General features: G+C 41.0%; 1 non-coding gene across 1 annotated transcript; it reads right to left on the bottom strand.

The window, feature by feature from the left end:
• Positions 1 to 1199: 1199 nt before the first annotated feature.
• LOC112089583 lies at positions 1200 to 1310 on the bottom strand. Its single transcript, XR_002901217.1, has one exon. It is a non-coding gene; the product is annotated as a small nucleolar RNA R71 (small nucleolar RNA).
• Positions 1311 to 12674: the final 11364 nt, after the last annotated feature.

Genomic DNA, 12674 nt, shown 5'->3' with positions numbered 1-12674 from the left:
CGATTTACTCACCGAAAGTTTTGTCAAATCGATTAACCATATTTAGATGAACAAATTCTCTTAGATGGCGTGAGTCGATCTCAAGCGTTTTGTGAAATTATCAAACTAATTTGTCTAGCCACTTAGAGAACTGAATGGGACTTTAGTAAATCTGAGTGAATGAATTTGTGATTAATACTACGTGGTAGGTTAGTCTGGGTTTGATTTCAGGAACATTTAATTCTCTTGTTAGCTAGTCTATGATTCCCGGCAAATTCCTTGACGCCCAACACCTTCTCGTATTGATTTGATCTTATTGTTTACTTGTTTTTCAGTTTATTCTTTGCTATTTTCGTCACTATTCACAACCCCCAAACAAACACCCATATTTTCATTTTAGCTCAGTTCTCATCTCAAGTAAACTCGTATTGCAGTTACTTGGTCTTTCAGTGGATCGACCCCTAAGTACTACAACGTACATCTGTACGCTTGCAGAACACTAGGGTTAAAACCTAAGAACATCAAGTTTTTGGCGCCGTTGCCGGGGACCTTTAATGTTGCTTACGAGTTTCAGGTCAGAATCGAGTCTAAGGTACGTTCTCTTGTCATTTATGAAAAAAAATAAAATTTATTTTATATAAAATATATATATATATATACAAATTAATATTAAATAAAACGAAAAAAATATAAATCTATATATATAACTAACAAAATATATATATATATACATATATATATATAAACAACACTGAGATGGGCGAGGATAATAGACACTTGCAAGGTTTAGGTAGGCTTAGAGATAACCACCACGTCCAGCAAAACGTTGTTGAGCATGTTAGGTTCCCAAACGCTCATCACTTAACTCTAAGAGATTATAACACTCTGTATGTTTTTTATGAGAACCGTTTTCCCATTAGTCTACAATTCATCAACGTAGACTATAAGATTAGCCCGAAGCTCATAAAATTGGTCAAGCAGAAACAGTTCCATGGAGATGCATCGGAGAACTCTATGGACCATCTCGAAGATTTCGAAGAAATCTGCAGCACCAAGCAATCGATCGGAGTTCCTGCAGATTACTTAAAGTGAAAGTTGTTTCCGTTTTCTCTTTGTGATAAGGCACGTGCATGGTTTAAGTCTTTGTCTCCTGGTTCACTCGGATCATGGGACGAATGCAAGGCTGCTTTCCTTAACCATTTCTACACAACCTCTAGATCAAACTTCTTTATAGACAAGATTTATAGGTTCCAACAAAAAGGAGGCAAACCTTTTCACGAAGCTTGGGATCGTTATAAAGGCTACAGTAGAGAATGTCCTCACCACGGTTTTACAGAGACATGCATCTTAAACACTTTCTACGAAGGTTTTGAATGGACATCTAAGGCACCTCTAAATGTAGCAAGCGATGGAAACTTCATGACAACGACTGTGGAAGAAGCTTACATCTTGATTAATAATTTTGCTTCAAGCAGCAGAAACAATTTTCGTGATCAAGGAAGAACATCACGTTCTACTTCCCATGATAATAAGGAAATTGAAGAACTTAAAGCCATGGTGAAATTGTTTCTCAAAAATCAGCAGCGTTCTGTTAATGTTCTGTGAAGCAGTTAATGCAGCTGAGATTAATCATCAACTTGGAGCACAAGATCACGCCCATATGAATCTCCAATCTACTCCAAAATCATCCCCAACCTCTCAAGACAACAAGCTCGAGTTTATGGTGCAACCACTTCTTATGAAGCTGCAAAGATTAGTAGACGATGTGGATATAAGAGTGGACTGCTTATACACTGACCTTAATGGTAAATTTGAAGCTCTTTCCACTCATGTTGATAGCATGGACGTGAAGCTATCACAAATCATAGATAGTTCAAAAAGCGCTGAAGTTATCGAGAGACGAATCAATGAGGTACATGAAAAAAATCGCCCAAGACACCCGTAACCTTAAGCTTAAGTTAGACAACATGAACGATCTTGGGTACAAGTTAGACATCATGTATGATTACCTCAACAAGAACAATGAGGAATCATTTGAGAAGTTCACTAACCTCTCAACTCATGTCAAGATGCTCGAGAAACAAATCGGACAAATTGGAGAAACTGTGAAGAGACAAGATGGTCATTTTCTGGGAAAAACCGTACACAATCCAATGTGGCAATGCAATGTCATAGACACTGATGGTGAGAGAGAAGTCACGCCTATTCCTAGCAATCAGGACACTGAAGTTGAATCTCCAGCATGTCCTGAAGAGTATGATGCAATAGGCAATGTTCCAAACCAAAGAAAGCTTCATAAGATAAATGAGTCGCTGAAGTTTGTCTTCCCCTGCATAATTGAAGGTGTGGAGTTTTCTAACTCTCTATGTGACACAGGAGCAAATGTGAATGTGATACCTAAAGCAATTTCAAACGAGTTGGGGATGTGTGATATCAAACCTCCTCACGGTTCTGTTAAGTTTGGAGACAATTCAAGCACGATTCCATATGGTTTCATAACGGATTTGATGGTGCAAGTAGGAGGGTGTCTTGTTCCTGTTTATTTTCACATTCTTGAGATGGAAAAGAACTATCCCAGGACATTAATATTTGGAAGTTCATTCCTTCCAACAGTGGGGGCAGTTGTTGATTATCCCAACTAAAGAGTTTGTTTTTCTAAAGTCAAAAAGAGAATCTTCTATCCTGCAGTCTGTAGTGGTGGAAGCTCTTCCTGTTTAACCATCTACAAGGAAGAGAAGTTGATTTTAGACCCTGGAGATAACAAGGAAAGGTGGCAACATGTTTCTATACAAGCCCCTTTAGTTGAGCCTAAGGGAGCTGTCGAATCGAGAAATTCTAAGCACAAAGCAAGGAAATCTAAGCGCAAATCAAAGAAATCTAAGGGCAAAACTACCTCACCTGATGCAACCTCGACATCGAATTCTCAAAACCTTATTGGAGATGTGGAGAAAGATGGTAATGCTAAAGTAGCCACCCCATAGAAACGTCTAATACCACCTCCAAAAGCAAAACCTTCTGAGCTTCCTTGGTTTATGCATATCGCGAATTACCTAGCAGCACAGGTCGAACCGCCACGATTCTTCGGCTACAACAAAAAGAAGTTACTGCATGATGTTAGAAGGTACTTTTGGGATGAACCATATCTTTATAAGCAGTGTTCAGATAACTTGTTTTGAAGGTGCATCTCCGAAGAAGAGTTCCAGCAATCCTTTTTCATTGTCACAGATCTAACTATGCTGGACACTTTCCTACTGATAAGATTGTAGTGAAGGTTTTGCAAGCTGGTTATTGGTGGCCTACCATGTTCAAAGACACCCGTAAATTCATATCTAAGAGTGATGCTTGCCAAAGACAAGGGAACATCAGCAAACCACATGAGATGCCACAAAAATTCATTCAAGAAGTCAAAGTTTTTGATGTTTGGGGAATCGACTTTATGGGTCTTTATCCTTCGTCTTTTGGAAACAAGAACATCCGTGTTTCTATTGACTATGTGTCTAAGTGGGTAGACGCCATAGCCAGTCCCACAAATGACGCAAAAGTAGTAATGAAGATGTTCAAGTCGATCATATTTCCAAGATTTGGTGTTCCGCGAATTGTCATCAGTGATGGTGGTTCTCACTTCATCAACAAAGTGTTTAAGAATCTCTTAGAGAAAAATGGAGTGAAAAATAAGGTAGCTACATCTTATCACCCACAGACAAGTGGCCAAGTGGAGGTATCAAACAGAGAACTCAAAAGACTTCTGGAAAAGACAATAGGACCAACAAGAAAAGATTGGTCAGCAAAGCTTGATGATGCTCTTTGGGCATATAAAACTGCGTTCAAAATCCAATTGGGCACTACACCTTTTCATCTTGTTTATGGTAAGGCTTGTCATCTTCCATGATAGTTAGAGCTAAGGGCAGAATGGGCAATAAGAAAGCTGAATTACGACATCCAGAAGGCAGGTGCAAAACGTATGATTCAGTTGCTAGACGAGATTCGCAATAATCACTATGAGAACTCTAAGATCTACAAGGAGAAGACTAAGGTGTTTCATGACAGGAAAATAGTTCCTAAGACGTTCTCACCTAATGACCAGGTTCTACTTTATAAATCACGGTTAAAATTGTTTCCCGGGAAGCTTAAATCACGATGGTCTGGACCTTGCAAAATCAAAGAAGTTTTACTCTATGGTGCTGTGGTTCTATGGAACCGTCAAGGAGGCGATTTCACTGTCCATGGACAACGTCTTAAGCCATATCTTGCAGACATTCAAGAAGAAAAGGAAGGTCGGATCTCATTAGCAGATGCGCCTAATGCCTAAAAGACGACCAAGTCAAGCTAACGACTTAAAACAAGCGCTTAGTGGGAGGCAACACACTCGGTATTTTACTTATTTCCCTTTGATCTTTATTTTTCTATTTTGTTGCTTTGTTTTTGTTTCATTTAATTTCAGGTTTTCACAAAGAAGAACGAATAAAAGACGAGCAGAAATCATAAACCAGAAAACAGCCATCACTCCGGCCCCGTTGAAACTTTGACCTGCGGTGCCATCATTCCAACCACGACTCATTCTTCCGGCAAGGTAAGTACATCTAAACACTTCAAATTTCTATTTCCTTATCCATCCTTTCTTAGATTTTATCACACTGAGGACAGTGTGAAATAAGTCTGGGGGAGGATGTTCATCCGTTACTAACGAAATTTAATTTGTTTTGAGTTTGTTTTGGACATTAAAAAAATTATTCAAAAGGTTTTGAAATTTTTTTCAAAAATTTTTTAAAACGTTTTCAAACCAGGAACATAAATAAACAATACTATAATGATTTAGACCAGTGTGCTTCTGCGCTGTTTCCTCATTTTTTGCTCTTTTTGTGATTTAGGCCTAGACTAGGCGGTAGCTAGAATACTTGCACTACGAACTCCCACCAGAGGACTTCTATTCATGGAGATTCTTTCTGATATGATATACTAGCTCATTTTATATTACTTAATCTTGACTTGACTTTCTCTTTAAAGCATTAGATCAGGGAAACGAATCATACATTCAGGACTCCTTTACCCTTTTATCACTCTTTGTTGATCTTGAATGGCTAGTTCACCTTTAGCTAGTTTCCCACCGTAACCCAGCCTCTTTCAAACCACATGCACTCTTTTTTTTTCATTGTCCTATATGCAGATATGTACAAAAACGTCGGAGAGAAAGAGGATCAACGAAGTCAAGTTTGAAGAAAAAGATTTATATTTAGTCGAAAAAGAAAGAGGCCAAGGGATTCGGGGAACTGAGTTCCCGAGATCGGTTAGCTTCATCAGTGCCAATTCTCGTCAAGACCTCTCTCCATTATGTCGACTGAAATACTCAGCTGTGTTCACATGAAAGCTCTCAGATCCATTTCTCTTTTTTAAAATTGGAACTGTTCCAGGACATCTTTGCAGACTCAAACCCTTCTTTCCAGTGAATAGCTTGATCTTCTCTTGAGCTTTGAGACCCATCAACGATGGTGACCAATGAGACCTCTCTTACTCGATGGTGGCTTGGACTCACACTTCCCTCTTTAAAAGCTTCTCGGCGGCATCAGTTATTCTCTCTAGCCTCAGTGATGTGAGTGCAGTGGGAAACATAAGTTTTACCCTAGACAAGCTGCAAGTGTGATAACTAAGAGTTTATTAGCTCTTTATAGAGGTTATCAAACTAAACTTTTGGAGAGGCACTAATCTATGTTAGTTGTAATCTTAAGTCAAGATGATCAAGCAAGAGTTTTTGGTAACTAATCTACTTAACAAGCAAATAAACATGAAAATGAAGCAAGCGATGATATTAAGACTAGATGGAGATGCAAATGATAACAAGTAAACAAGCAGATGATCGGATGATGATAATAGATGATAAAGGCAGAGGCTTTAGACAGGATAAAGGACTTGGGTGTCTCCAAGCTAAACTGGCGAGTTAATGAATCAATATTAGCAAACATTTTCATTTAACATGAACTCAAAGTATGATAATCCTCTCATGAAGGTATCAAACATCTAAACTAATCCTCTTTCATACCAAAATCCCTGTTGAGAAGCATCAATCAGTCAACTTTAAGATTCAGTTCAATAATTCGTTTAAGAGAACAAACCATCACTCTCGCGATGAAAGACTCTTAAACCCTTAGCCGATTGGTTCAGACATTTCCTCAAACACTTTTGATGCAAGGAAAGTCTCAGATCTGAACCGCAAGTGATGTGCTTGGATCCAGCTTAGAGTATATGAACGGCTAAGGAATGAAACATGTAAGCTAGACCCCTAAACTCACAAATCTACTTGGAAACACCCTAAACTACCTATCTAACGCCTCTTAAGTGGACTACTCACTAATCATAACGAGCTCACTAAGTCCTTTAGAAGACGTGTAGCTAGTCATGATTAGAAGTTTGATGCTGGTGAATAAAAGAAATGAACAAGAACTAGATTCTTACGTGAAAACAAGATATCGGATTAGATTAATCAAGTTTCACAAAAGAGGCAAGTTCTTAAAGCTAAAACAGGCAGGAAATAAGATAAGATAAAAGATGATTAGGTTTATGGTCCTAAAATCTATTTATAGTGAAGGGTAAGTGTTGCGGGTCAGCCCGGAACAAATCGGGTACTGAACGCTCTTCTTGGGTCGTTGGGTGAGAACCTCGGTGTGTGAGGGTGTGAAGCCGAGGTTTTGATGCCAAGGGGTGCACGTGAGCAAAGATCAAGATGAAGATCCCATGAAGAACACGTCAAGAACATGCAATAACCCTAGTCTTCAATCCATCTTCACGTGCATTCTCCGAGTCAACTTGTTCTTGAATCTGTGTTCGTGACAAGGGACCTCGGCATGCAACGCCGAGGGGCTTGGTAGTCGAGGGGTTCAGGAAGATGAAGTCCGGCATGCAATACCGAGGTCTTTAAGCCGAGGTTCACGTTCAACACTTAGTCGTTTTCAGCTTCGCTTTTCCAGCATGCATGCCTCAGGCTTGACATACCGAGGAGTTAGTACGAGGTCTAGTCCAAAGAGATCCAGGGGATGAGCCTCGGCCTAAGCAATGTCGAGGTAATGATGCTGAGGTCCGTAGAAACACTTAGCGCGTATCGCAACTCTTTTGGGCTCGTACCAATCAACTCGTCTTCCTCTTGCAATAACTTTCAGCACACGACTCCAAATGTCTTGAAACCAATCCCATAACCAAGATAACTCACTCAGCTAAAAATTTGGTGAAGAAACCATCGGAGCTTGGGAAGTGGAAGGCTCCCCGGATTGCTCATCTTTGCACCGCATCGGAATGACCGAAAACAGCTTTTAGACCGACTTTTCTTCCGGAGACGATATCTTCCAAACCACCGGTCAGAATTGAGCGATATCAGGTGTTCCGGAAATAGCACTCAATGATCTCAAATATTGATGAAGGCCCTGTAAACTGATTCGAGCTGGACTTGATTATCTCCAACTTTAATGAAGACCCCGTCAGCTGATTCGGACCAGAAGATTCCCCGGATTTGCAATCTTTGATGCGCGCAGGTGAAAATGGATTTTAGCCGAGAAATACTTCCCGCGGTAAGGAAAATGTCCGAAATACATGTGCTGCGGTAAGCTTTTTAGCCGATAAAAACTTCTCGCCTCGGCATAAAATTTGACCCGATGGAGTTTTCATCCGGTAATGATTTTTACCCGGTAAAGACCACCCGATAGTGATTCTAGCCGATATTCTGATCCAGCCGGTACGAGTTTTTGCCGAGAAATTCCTCCAAGCGGTTTTCACCATTTTTGACCCTTTTCTTCACAGTTTCAACTCCTGATCTTCCTCTTGAGCTCCAAATAGCCTTCAAAGCACCTGATAAAGACTCCAAACCATGCAAAACGCTTTGGGACCTAATGCAAATCCTAAAGCCTATTTTGATGCCTAAAGACCTAAAATAAATGAGAAAACACATGATTTGGACTCTATGATGCAGTTTAAATGATGCAAAATATAGACATATCAACTCCCCACACTTTTTCTTTGCTTGTCCTCAAGCAAAAAAAACAAATAAGAGAGAGAGGTTGGATGCAACGGGAGTTCATATTTCCTTTTAGAGAGAAGTGACCACAACGAGAACTCAAGTTCATTCTCAAATGTGCAATGCAAAGCCATACTCAGACATATATCAACCTAGCAAGGAATCTCCACAAGTTCTCCTCTCTCTCAACTCTTTAACATTCATTAAGCTCTATCAGGTGAATCGAATGATGCAATGTTTAAACAAGCTGGCTTGGCTAGGGAGAGGCTATGAGATTAAAATGATCTCATCAGTTTTCAAATGGGTTCAATGCAGCAAAATGATCTCTCTATGAATTATCAAACTTCTAGCAGAATGCTAAAGGTAAAAGGCAACCGATGCATACAAGGGTAGAGACTCATCCCACCTCACACTCTACTCAAAGTTTCCTCACTTGCTCACACTCTCGAGAACCTTTCTTTTCACTCTCTTCATCACTTAGCTAGGGGATTCGCCTTCTTTTCTCATGCACAAGTCTCAGAGCTTACACTTTCATTAGCTCTTTTCCACTTTCTTTCGCAATTCCTAGTCTCTTTCTCTTTCTTTTCAAAACGTTTGAGCTCTTTGGCTTCTTTTCACTTTTCTTTTCATTTAGAGGCTAGATTTTATCTTTCACAACACAAGAGCTCGATCTCTTGACTTAAAAACTCCAAGAAAGAATTCTTTCCTTTCATTCCCCTAGCTATTTCCACTCTCTCTTTTCCATTCATCTCACCTATTTCCACTCACCAAAAAGTCTCTTCCTCACATTTATTCCTCGCCAATACTCTCGGTTCCTTGATGTTGGAACACAACACTCAATGAGACCTGCCCTTGTCGCCCTAAACCTAACACTTTCTGCTAAGTTTGATCCAAGGTGGCCTTTCAATTTACACACAAAAATTGGCTTGAAAGAAAGATAGGTTCAAGGTGAGGGAACTGATCCATGATGCGGATTCAACTACTTGAGCTAAGGAAAGAGGGCAGTAAAAAATTGGTTCTAGCTGTAGTATGTATGTTGGTATCCACAAGCTTATTCAAACAATGCACCACAAGATATTTTCAGGTCAAGTTCAGGGTTCTCACTTAATTAGAGTTGAGTTCAATTCAAACTTGTTTCTCAGACTCGGATCGTTTTCAGACTTTGCAAGCACAGAATAAGTTTCACAAGCATATTTAGTTCAAGTTCCTAAGGTGATGTACTCTATAGGAAAAAACCTATCATTACTCCATGCATTGATGCAATCCTACATGATGCAACTAGACTCGATCCTCAAATGTGAAATGAAGCTAGAATGAACCTTTTTTTTGGTGAAAAGTTTCTGATTTTTCATATGCACTAAGCTACATGAGACTCAAAATCCAAAAAAGTCAAATAAGAGCAAAGAAAACAGGATCAGAAAACACAAAGCTCCTCCCCCACACTTAAATAACACAGTCCCCTGTGTTGTGAAAGCGTGTGAGAGAAGTAAAAAGAAAACGAGACTAATGCAAAATGATATAGACAGAATGCATATTTACAAGGGTTTGAAGTCGATACCTTAGTCGCTGAGGTCTGATCCCACATAGTATGAGGTATTTGACGTTGTACAGGACGGTGTGGGCTGTCGTGGTGGGCTGCTCTCCGAGGATTCAGGTAGGAATGCCGTGGCCGGATCGATCCAGTCCTCTCTGCCTGGTGGAAACTCAGGGCTCCTCGCATTCGAGCTCTCTCCAACCTCCTCTTGTGTAACCGGTGCTGTTGAGGTCGCCGAGTTCTTATCAGGTGAAGAAGGTGCGGTGAGCTGCTTAACCTTCTTCTTTAGCTGCCTCACACAATCCACCAGCGCGTGAATCGTCTTATCTTGCCACTTACACCAGTTTTGGAGAGTGTTAACTCTCGAGTACAGCTTCCTTGTGTGGTATTCTGGTTCTCCCCTCACGTAGGGATCAAAATGGTATCAGCCAGCTCCTATTCTTCTTTCAGAGAATCTCGGTTCCTCGTTCTCACACCCCGCGGTTCCTTGCTTGTTTGGAGGCTTACTGGACGCAGCCTGTTCTTCTTTAGTGCACTTACGCAATGGTGGATCGAAGAGAGGGTTGTACAACTGATCTTTGAGCACGTAGAAGGAAACATTACGTTGCTCGTGTAACATGGTGAGGGATCTGTTAGGCAGAAGGACTTGCGTGCCATCACTGTGGAGCAAAGTGAAGTTGTAAACCCACTTGTTCCCTGCCTTGCCTCCGAAGAGACCGATTTTGCTTAGATATTGCTCTGGTATTGGAATCAGGGAATACAAACCCTTTGGCTCTCAGGATTTTAGTCACCATCCAACCGTTCTGAAGCCTCCTAGTGCCCTTGTTCTTTCGATCACACCATACATTGTGACGGTAAGTGAGCATTTGAATCGCAAAGAATGCACCTAGAGAGGGTACATGTATCGGCCCTTCAAATTCCTTCTTGTTCTTCATGTAAGTGATGAGTGGCTTCAAGCCGAGGCCTAGCATCTCAAGGTCAGTCAAGTGAATAGCTCCAGGGTTGAAGGTCGAGAAGAACATGCAGGCCAAGACTCGGTTAGCGTATCTGATCGCAGGGTTTCTGATGCAGATCGTTTTGCTCTTGCCTCCTAAATACGGTCCAAAGGCGATGGTCTCCCATAGAGCAGCTAACTCTTCTTTCGGGTACACAAATTTCTCCAAAGAGCTTTCATTCCTTACAAAGCCAAATATCTCATCTAGCTCCTTGAAACTGACTTTGTAGCTGACCCGGTCCATTTCAAACTCTATGTGACCGAGCCTCTCCCATTGATAACTAAGAGTTTTCAGGCTCTTAGAAGGGTTATCAATCCCCTTGTCAAAGTAGTATAAGGGGTGTCAAACCAAGCTTGTAAACGAGACACTAGCATATGTCATTTGTTCACTTAAGTCAAGACTAGATGATAAAAGTTTGGTGACGATGATTAACAGGCAAATAAGCAATAAAGTTAAATAAAAGCAGAGATTTAAACTAATCAAGATGCAAATAACAAACAGGTGATTCAGATGATGGTAATGAATGATAAAGGCAGAAGCTTTAGACAGGATATTTGACTCGGGAGCTTCCAAGTTAGACTAAGGGGCTAATGAATCATTTTATCAAGCGATTTCATTTGACTTTGAACTCAAGGCACGTTAATCTTCTCATGAAAGTATTAAACGTCTAAACTGATCCTCTTTCATACTAAAATCCCTTTTGAGAAGCACGAATCAGTCAGCAAAAAGAATCGATTCAAAAACGTCATTTAATAGAACAAACTATCACTCTCGCGATGAAAGACTCTTAAACCCTTAACCGAGTGGTTCAGACATTTCTACAAACACTTCTGATGCGAGATATGTCTCAGATCTGAACCTCAAGTGATGTGCTTGGATCCAGCTTAGAGATCTCGTCGGTTAAGGAATGAAACATGCAAGACTAGACACCTAAACCCATTAATCCACCTTGAAAGCACCCTAATCTACATATCTAAAGCCGCTTAAACGACTACTCACTGATCATAACGAGCTCACTAAGTCCTTTGCAAGACGTGTAGCTAGTCATGATAAGGAGTTTGATGTTGGATGATAAATTAATAAAGAAAGAACAAGATTCTGATGCAAAAACGAGATATCAGATTAGATTAATCAAGTTTCACAAAAGAGGCAAGTTTTTAGAGCTAAAAACAGATAAGAGATAAGATAACTAGGTTTTTAGTCTCAAAATGTATTTATAGCGAAGGGAAAGTGTCGCGGGTCAGCCTGGAACAAACCGGGTACTGAACCGCCTTCTTGGGTTGATGGGTGAGTGCCACAGTGTGTCGGAAAGTGAAGCCGAGGTCTTCATGCCGAGGCGTGCACGTGAGTCAGGATCCAGATGAAGATCTCGTGAAGAACACGTCAAGAACATGCATGAACCCTAGTCTTTGATCTATCCTCACGTGTATGTTCTTGAGCCATTCTGTTCTTGATTCTGGGTTCGTGACAAGGGACCTCGGGATAAAATGTCGAGGGGTCATGATGTCGAGGTGCTTGGGAGAACACAGTCCGGCATGCACGCCGAGGTCATTACACCGAGGTGTACTTTCAACACTTAGTCGTTTCCAGCTTCAATTCTTACGTATGCATGCCTCGATCTAACCATGCCAAGGCTTTGGCACGAGGTCTAGTCCAGAATACTTCCAAGATATGAGCCTCGACTTGAGTGACGCCAAGGTAAAGATACCGAGGCTTGTGAGAATACTTAGTGCGTATCGCAACTCTTTTAGGCTTGTATCGACCGTGTCACCTTCCGGAAGCAGGAACTTTCAGCACACGACTCCAATTGCTCTGGGACCAGTTCCACAGTCAAGATGACTCAATAAGCTAGAACTTTGGTGAAGAAACCATCGGAGCTTGGGTAGTGGAAGGCTTCCTGGATTTAACATCTTTGTGCCGCATTGAAATTACCGGAAAATAGACTTTTAGACCGATGTGAACTCCGGAGACCCTATCTTCCCAACCTTTGCTCCGAATCGAGCGATTCCAAATGCTCTGAGAAGATATTCCATGGATCTCGAACTTTGGTGAATACCGGGTAAGCTGGTTCGGTCTGGAGGGGCTCCGTCCGCCATGATCTTTGAAGTTCGCCGTTCAGTTCTCGGGTACGCGCAATGCTGGTGAATACTCCGGAAGCCATATCTTTCTC

Source organism: Eutrema salsugineum, unplaced genomic scaffold, assembly GCF_000478725.1.
Source record: "Eutrema salsugineum unplaced genomic scaffold, Eutsalg1_0 scaffold_12, whole genome shotgun sequence".
NCBI classification, from domain to species: Eukaryota; Viridiplantae; Streptophyta; class Magnoliopsida; order Brassicales; family Brassicaceae; genus Eutrema; species Eutrema salsugineum.
This window is presented reverse-complemented; position numbering and strand designations above follow the sequence as displayed.